The following is a 9,115-nucleotide window of genomic DNA, read 5'->3' on the forward strand; positions in this document are numbered from 1 at the left end:
TTTTTTTTTTTTTTTTTTTTTTTTTTGCAAATAAGCTCAATTCTTTCTGGAACTTACAAATCACGTTTAATCACATGGCATCTGTTAAACTAAGAAAAGAAGAAAACTAAGAAAAAAGCACCCTAAACTTAACATCCTTGTCTGTAGTTGTTGCTTGCAGAGCACAGGGTGGCAGCTGGTAAGAACACATTCGGAGCTCTCTCGTCAGTTCCCAGACGCTGGACTGGCTGAAATCAGTATCCGCGGGCTAGCAGCGTGCAGTGTTCCCGCTAATGGTTAGCCAGTAATGGCACCAGAGTTCCCAGCGTTTCGCAGCTTCTGGGAGTACTGGCTGGGGTGGTCATAAAAACAAATGGGAGCGTGGTTTGTCCCAGACCGAGTTTGCAGCCTTGGATACATGAGTAAACAGAGTTCTGAGCATGTTCACGTGGGTCTCAGTGACATGCTGTTTTGTAGGTACTTTACATTGCTAGTCTGGGATACATCTTGGACCACTCAACGTAGGAGAGCTTTGCAAATTTAACTAAGCGTCCACATTATCTTCTTGTGATTTAGTTTGAACTAAATCTTGAAGTTAATGGGTCTGAATGTGAACAAATTTGAGAACGGTTTGAATGATATCTTCATATGTGCAGGTCCTGCTGTTCCTTTGGCATCTGCCAAACTGCATTTCTACAGCTGCTATGGAAATCATTTAGTTTGACAGATTGCTTTCAGGAAAGAATTCTGAACTTCTTTGTTACCCTTAAGATATTGATAGACTTTTAGCATAATTTGTTGGCTAATATGCGCAGTCAGAACGGCAGTTGCAGTCCTGCCAAACCAGAGTGTTGCTGTGTGATCCTGCCAGCACCCTGAAGTGAATCCTCGCGCACTTCTCTCATGCATGTTAACTGACTTTGCAGATTAGATGATTTCAACCTCCAGCATTACCATCAGATTTATTTGCGGTATTTTATAGAACTCACTATTTCCAGAGAAACTAGGAAACTTGTAGGTAACAGAACCAAACTGCCAATGAATTTAAATATACTTGATATTAATCTTTTTGTACTATCACAGCCTATCTTGGATAGGTTCTAGTTTTACAAGACCTTTAAAGGATCAGCTCTGCTTCTGAAAGCACAGTGTCTCCTCCAGTTGCTCTTTTGTACCCTTACTTATCTTTGTGCTGAGAAAAATATGTAACCTTATAGATAATTTATGTAAAAATCAACTTTTTCACTCTTATTTTGAATAAGTATGTATTTACTGATTTTCTTCAAAAGTCCCTTTAAAAATATTTTCTCCTTAATAAAAAAAACAGGTATGAAGATGTTTTCAGATATTTTGGGGAAAAAAGTGTGGTGTAAATACCTTCATAGATAAGAGCTGGAGTGTAAACAGAGAATAATAAAATGTGGTAATATCCAAATAAGTGAAATACCCACTTCTGGTTTCAAATGGTTTTTAGGGTGGGGAGAAGATTGCAGAATGCTTTGGGGTTTTCTGGAAAGAGTCTGGCATTGCATAATGATTAAGAAGTGCTAAACTCAAATCCTTGCCAAAAAGATTAACGAGCCCGTGTTATCAAAAAGTGCTACACAGATGGGGTGACTGGAAGGTCTGGTTTGCCTGATCCCTCTTGAAGAGGGATCCCATCTTGAGAGGGTTTATGGGAAGAGCAGAGGGAGAATTTGCTTCAAGCAGTTCCCTTTACTTTCAAGGCTAGAGCAGGAGAAGCATGAGGGGAGTGACAAAGGCAAGGATTATATGCAGGGAATACATTCCAAGTTTCCAGAGAGGATGGACAGATTTCTTTCTGTGGAGAAGTGGAAACCTGAAGGGGAATGCAGAGCACTGGTGGAGACTGAGTTAGAGGTAGGAAGGAACGTGATTTTGGAAACAGTGGTGACCAGCGTGCCAACTGCAGTTTTTCACAAAAGCCTGTGAGTACAGGTTTAATCTATGAGATGGTGATTAAGAGCTTTTGAGAGCAGCCCTAAGAAAGGTGTGTTGAGGTACGCTTTGGTCCTTTCCTTTAAACATTTAAGAACTTCTGTGTACAAACAGTGCATGTGGAGGTGTTTTTAGCAGGCAGTGAGAGCACAGAATACTCTCCAATAAGCACGAATGTTCGGTTTGTCTTTTTTTTTACTCTAACATTGATATACTAATCTTACAAGTCAATGTAAAGCATGATAAAGACTTCAAGAAAAGCTTGGGGGTTTTCAGATTTTTTGCTTCTAAAATGAAGGACACTGCTGTAAAGTGTAGGAGCTTATTGCTGCTTACATTTGACAGTTCAGATGAAGGATTGGAGATGAAAGAGATGGAGGGGTGGAATAAGTTACCAAAAACTAAAACAGATTTAGTTTTATTTGGATACTCCAATAGAAAATGCTTTTGAAATAAGGCTGCAGTAATTCTAGCTGCATCTTTACTAGTTCCTGAACGTGTCCATGTCAGATGAGCAGTCATTACAAAAAGCTGGAATTATTTTTTCAAATGAAATGGCTATTGATGGGCGTTTGTTCCTTTTCCTTCCCTGTTTCTGAAAGTGCATCTCTTTGCAATCTGTTTTCCTTTTGTTATTCTTACAATTCTGGATTGTCTGTCTCCCACTCAGCTTCGAGATCATATTGGGACAAACCAGTAACAGAAGCCAGGCTATGGAAAACAAATATAGCCAGCTGGCAGTGTGGTTATGGTTAGGGAATTGTGTTCAGAAAAAAAACACCAAGCATCTTGCACTTAAAATATCTGTAGGATGTTGAAAATTCTTTTAGTATAGCTCATGATTTCCACAAGTATTATAAAGCCTCCTGAGCTCACTAACACTTGTGATTCTTGGTAAGAACAGTACTGATGGCACCAAAGAGCCAGTTCTTTCTACCAGTGAATTGACATCATTTAACAGAACAGCAGAGAGCATTGTCATAGCAACCAGCCTTCTAAAAGGATGCTGCTGAATGCTGAATTGATCTGATGAGAAATGTCATTTGAGGTAGTGAAGATCGTGTTGTAGTTTTTGGCAGTTGAAACTGAGAGCCTAGAGAATGTGAAGCTTGGACAAATTTGTAGTATTTGGAACAACTGCCTGGCACTGCCAGTGGGTGTTTCTCTGGCCAGAAACCAGGCTAGAAGAGTGCCATTGTTCTCCAGCTCTTTTCAGCTCTTCTAACTGCGGAGCTGTTCAGCAAACCTGCATCGATGGGCTGGCACAAGTGTTTATTTCCCTGAGAGCAGGCTTCTGATAGCAATTGTCATTTTTTGCTCTGCTGCCATACAGCTGAAGTGCAGGGCTTGTGTGGCTCCGTAGGACCTTGAAGTTAGCTTGTGCAGAACGATCTTAGCAGGGTCCTCAAGAGCCACCTTGTAGCTGGTGCCCCCACTGCCCCGTGTGTAATGTGCAGAGAGCCAGGCAGACTGCAGCTGAGTCGTATTACGGCTTTGAATCTTTGGCGGATAGAACAATAACGCTTTCATCTGAGGTTGTTCATCTGAAAATAAGATCTTACATCTCCCTGTTAGTCGTTCTGCTCTCAGTTGATGGAGCAGTCATGTTCCTGGATTGTAAGTAGAATGTAACAGAAGACATTGTTGTACTTCGACTGTGACATTGGCTGTTCTGCAGCATCTCTGTCTGTGGCCTTTGACAGAAAAGAAGTCATGCCACTTTTCCCTATAGGAAAAAGGTAGCACCTCATTAAAATTGTAGTCTTCAAAGCGTTGTGTAGAAAACAAATAGGTATCATTAATATGATACGCAAGTCTGAAGTACAGGAGATCTATAAACCTCCTGTACCTAAATACTGTCTGTCTTCTGGCTCTTAAAGAGTCTTGCTTGGATTTTTATCTGTCTGTATCTTCTGTATGCAAACTTTCCAGGAGTTTGTCCAGGCCAATTTCTATAAGGAAAATTCTCTGCTAAAAATAATGGTGTATCATTTCTAACACGGTAGGATTTATGCATCGTGAAAAGCACATGCCCACTGAGACCAATTTCCAGAATTGCTGTGCTTATAGAGGAGAGCAAAATGGTCCTTCTACCTCTCAGAAACCAAAACACTCTCCCCTTTGCACACTTAAAAGTTTCCCAGGGAATGACACAATGTTTGCAAAACTTCAAAATGAAAAAGATTGAAACACCCAAAAGCAAATTCTTCTGATATTTTTACATAATTGCCCAAATGATATCTCAAAAAAATTTGTCAGTGCAAACTGGTTCAATTTTTGCCAAGTAATCCCAGAAAATATAAAATAAAATTCCTAATGGGTCACTGCAGAAATCCTGTTTTGTGGGGAAATGTCAGAGGTGAGGGGAATTACATTTATTTACTTTTCACTTCTGTGTCAATGCCTTAGGAGTGATGGATCTACAGTGCAGTGGCATTTTTAATTCTTCTGAACACATGTGGTGGCACTTTGCACTCTGCCTCGTGGGAGGCTTTGTTACCCAGGAATGTTACAGTTGACATGTTCCACCTCTGCCAGTGACAGCGGTTGGACACAGGGGTGAGGGGAGGTGCTTGCTCCCAGAATTTCTCTGGCGTTAGCAGGCCTGAGGAGGGAGTACACGGACCTGCCAGGTCCATGCCAAAGCCTGTCATGGTTAACATGGGGGACCTGTCAGTGCTTCTGGCCACTTTTTGCTAAATAAGCATTTTCAGAAGAGCATTTCTTACAGTTCTGGAGCTTGGCGCCTGGTATGTATATGTGACCCCATGGTTATTAACCCTATTAGCGTATTATATTAACTGAAACGTTGGAAAGCAGTTTAGAGACCAGTTTTGGATCTTAGCAAACATCATCAGCCAAGTGTATGCTATGGGGAAGTATAAGGTGTTGCTACAGACTAGCAAAAGGAAAGGGAACCAACTTTAAGCAGTGAAGTCAACAGAGAGCGACTGAAATATCAGAAACCCAGAATGCTAGGGATGTGAGTGACAAGAGCCAAAACTAGCAACAGGACATCGGTGTCGTCCAATAGCCCTTCTTTCTGGGAAGATGCCATTCCTCAAAGTTCTTGCTAATGACTGGACGCTCAGAGGGCTGTAGCTAGAACATAAAATGCATACTGTACTATTTGAACAAAAGGAATTAGGTTGGTGAGAAAATGTAACTGCTTATAAAACAGATTACTCTCATTAGGAATTCAGAAGTGTCTGGAGGGGTGTCGAGCTGCCCTGCATTGTAGGGGTGGTCTTGGAAGCAGCTGAGAGGGAGGCAAAGCCGTTCCTCCCGGAGGCTCTCAAAACCTTTTCAAGTACAGGAGTCTGAGCTGACTGAGCAGGTGCACCAGGGTGCAGGCGTGCGTAGCGTTGGGTAACTCCTGAGCGAGTTTTGTGTAACGGCGCGCTGGAGAGACGAACTGTCTTCAGTAATGGTACGGATTCACAGTGCAGATGGAGGCATTTGTTAGAGCTATGTATTCCTGAAAGGAGACTGGTATCAACCTAATGTCCTTGTGAGACAATATTTTATGATACATTAAGAAGAGCGAGCAGTGAAATGAATCCATACTGAAAATGCGCAAACATACTTTACCCAAATGTGTTCTGCGAGCACATAAAATGTGGATATCATGTTATCAGTGCTGGTAACATCAATGCAAAGCTGTGCTTGTAACCCCAGCCTTCATGTGCTGTGGAAATGCTAGTCTTTCAGTTACAGTTTCCTCTTGAGGTATCTTCTGTGGCAGAGTAGACAGGCAGCGAGAGAAATCTAGTTTCTCTTTGGTATTTGAAGAAGCGGTGTGGCACAAGAGGTTAACTTTGAATTTGAGTACTGAATTTTGTTAGCAGTGTGGCCTCTGGCATTAAAGCCTTAATGCTGAGTTGCTTGCTCTGGTCGTTACGGGAAGCGATGGCCTCCTTAAAATGTTACGTGATTGTGCATTGAACGGAATTCCTACAGAAGAGCAAAGGACCCTGTTGTCAGCTTTCTGTGTTCCTTATCCCCACTGTAATCATACTTTACAAGGGAGTTGACACAACAATATTTCTTTCTCCATCCAGAGGAATGTTTTCATTAAACTATTTTTTCCTGTTGGGAATGAGGGTTTGGAGAATTTGAGGTCACCCAAGTTCCGGATCTGACACAGCTTCTTAAGCAGGGACCAGTTTTCAGGGAAAGCAGGAATTCTGCTTGCTTTGTAGCGACCTTTTCGACTGGCAGGTAGCTACCCAGACATCCCAAACCGATAGTTAATTTTGAAATTGCAGACAACTATCCCTTCTTTCAGCCATAAGAATACTGCTGTGTGAATGCTTGGAAAAATCTGTTGGCTTTCCTGTTTTACCTAAGCAGGGTCATAAGGGTCGCTTGTGCCTGACATCAAACTTACTTTCGGGCCTGTTTTGATAAGGGGTGTTCGTTTTCCTCACCAGCAGTAATGCTCCATTGAACGCTGCCCCAGGCGGCGTTCCTGTGTGCGTTACTGAGAGGTGAGCTGTAACGCAGCTCTTGTATTCTTGCAGACAAAGGGGGAAGTGGGTGCTTAAAGTATGTAGCTAAAAGTAGATTCTCATTTACGTGCTCTTATTAGACATTTGTGGTAAATATTTGGGGCCAAACTGCATCTGACTTAGTCGACCTAGTTCTAATGCAGGCCCTGTGATGCAGTAGCTGAAATGTTTTGTTGCCTGGATTACGCTGCTTTGCTGGGAGGGGCTCACGCTGCCCCAGATGCTCTGACAGTGCTGAGAGTTTGTCCTTTCTAATGCTCTTTGTTTTCCACTTTTGTTCGCAGCAGTTTACAGTTCTCTAAGTGGATGGGTGCTCTCTTTTCTTTGAGGAATGGTAACGGTCAAATGCAAAAGCTGGATGCCGCAGATCAAGACCTGCGTTAAAACAAACACAAAAGTCTGAAGATCGTGTTGTAAAACGGCTTGTTTTATATATTCAATGTTAATCAAGTTATTGTATCTTTTTTGATTCTTTTGGTAACACTGTCTTCATACTTATAAATGTGGTTTTATTATCCTTCCTATACTCTTTTATACCGAAACTGCTAGAGTACGCTGTGTGGACTAGTCGTTGTGGTGGGTTTCAGGAGTTAGTTGTGTATCTGCTAGGTTATTCTGAACAGTTTCGTGATTAATACTTAAAGACTTTGTGGCCTGTTTACAGTAAACGTACGTGTGTTTGCACAGTATCACAACTTTCACTCGCCATTTTAAGTCATTGTGTATCGTTCTTCATAACTTTCTTTGTGCTTTGGTTACTTTTGAAGCTTCATCTCTGGTGATTTACATTTGTGTGATGTATGAGAAAACATACAAAACATGGGTGATTCACCAGCAGTGAGAAAAAGCTGACTTTTCTAGATCATCGTGCCTTAATGTACCATAACACTACACAGCCAACAGCTTCTGTGGATGCCTCTGAAGATTTGTCTTCAGGTCTTGAGTGTTGATTGCAAGAATTTCTGTCATAGGCATTTTTATCTGTCAGCTGAACAATGGCATATACTGAACTTTTTATATACCATAACACTAATTTTCATTGAAGTTTTGTAATAAATTGTATGAATGTGGAAAATGTTGCATTTTGGGGTGGTTTTTGTTGGTTTTCTTATTTTGGCTTTTTTAAGCTAATCTATGAAATGTTGCAATGGCATCGTGCACAGTGCGTGTTCAAAGGAATTGTGATATTTGTCCTGGGGAATGAAGACATTGTCTAGAATTTGTCCTCATATAAACTGCTTGGATTAATGTCAAAACAACTTTAAGAGTGTTTTAACTGGAAATTAGGTGACAAGACTTTGCATCCGCTTTGGAAAAAAAAAGTTCATTAGGCACCTAGTGACATCTTTTAGGTGGGAAAAATCTGTTTGCACACCTTAGTTGATAAATTCATGAATGTTGCTGTTTCCTTTATGTCATTACTGAGTGTATAGCTCTTTTCTGCATGCTTTTGTAGTTCAGCGTGTATTATATATGCATATGCGTAAATTATTTTGCAAATTTGGGCTTGAGACGCTTTGTCTTCTGTACTAAATTGAGGTGTTTTTCAGGTAATGATTTGCCCTAATTTTGCTGTCTAGCAATGAGTGTTTAGTCAGGGTAGGACTAACAACGATTTGCATCTCAGGGATGCGTGTTGGGCTTGTGTTTGGAGTTGAACTGCATAAAATGGCCATTGCATTGTTATCTCAGTGAAGTTGAAAGCAGTGGAGTGGTGGCTTTGTGTTCATACAAAGTCTCCTCAGGTGTTGTGAAGATCTGAATTGTAAGAATGTCTGTCAAGAGAGCCAAGGTGAGAGATTTAACAGCAAACATTTTGTTATGAATTGTGAGCTATTATGTGCACCTTCCTCATTTTTCTTGCAAAATAAGATGCAAAGTTCCGAAACCTTCTTAAAATGATGCACTGTCCATTTGTGCTTGTGAAAGTCGGGACAGCCCCGCGTGTCCTGAGAAACCCAGACGTTCATTACATACGTTAGTTACAGACTGGGTTAGCTCTGGACAAAGGTGACATGAAATCCGCATCTTTGAAAGGGAACCAGGACGGTGGGGAAGCAGGCTTTCAAAATCGGCTGGGCCTCGGTGTTGTTAAAGCCAGAGCTTTTCCCCACTCGCTTCTCAAAACCAGGCACCTAAGGTCACTGTCCCAGTTCTTGTGCGGGAAGCCTCGGTGAACAGATTTTTACTAGTGGATGCTGATTATTGATTGATAGTCTCAGCCTTCTTTGGGCTTGCGGATTCTGGCTGGAGCTCAGACACCTGACATCTATTTGAATACTTGTCCAAAGAAGGGCTTGCAGTACTGCTGATAGACCTGAGCACCTTCCTTTTGACATAGGCTTATTTTTTCATGCCTTCTATCTCTTCTTTGATGTTGTCTGTCTTCGGTTACATTTGAACTTGGTTTTGTTAAAACACCTCACATCTTAACAGGGGAATATACAGTTCTCAAGCCAAGTCTTTGCTACCGTGAAGATCTCTGGATAGAGGGTTCTGGCTAGACCCTAATTTCTGACCTTGCATTTCCACTCCCATTGGTGTCGGCAGTGCCAGGGCCATGGCAGGCAAGTCGCTTTCTCTGAATTCCACCCTGGCCTTCTCTGGGATGATACTTTCCAGCCCTGGGACAAAGTGCCCATATCCAACTACTTCAGTGGCTGTTC

General features: G+C 41.6%; 1 protein-coding gene across 1 annotated transcript in view; it reads left to right on the top strand.

Moving 5' to 3' along the window:
• Positions 1-7,175, top strand: part of LOC104498031 (septin-2) — a 30,801-nt gene extending 23,626 nt beyond the window's left edge. Inside the window, exon 12 of the mRNA XM_010141391.1 lies at positions 6,734-7,175. The gene's annotated coding sequence lies outside the window, so the exon portion shown is untranslated. The remainder of the gene's footprint in view (positions 1-6,733) is intronic.
• The last annotated feature ends 1,940 nt before the right edge of the window (positions 7,176-9,115 follow it).

This window comes from Buceros rhinoceros, unplaced genomic scaffold (genome assembly GCF_000710305.1).
Source record: "Buceros rhinoceros silvestris isolate BGI_N320 unplaced genomic scaffold, ASM71030v1 scaffold13460, whole genome shotgun sequence".
Taxonomy (NCBI): domain Eukaryota; kingdom Metazoa; phylum Chordata; class Aves; order Bucerotiformes; family Bucerotidae; genus Buceros; species Buceros rhinoceros.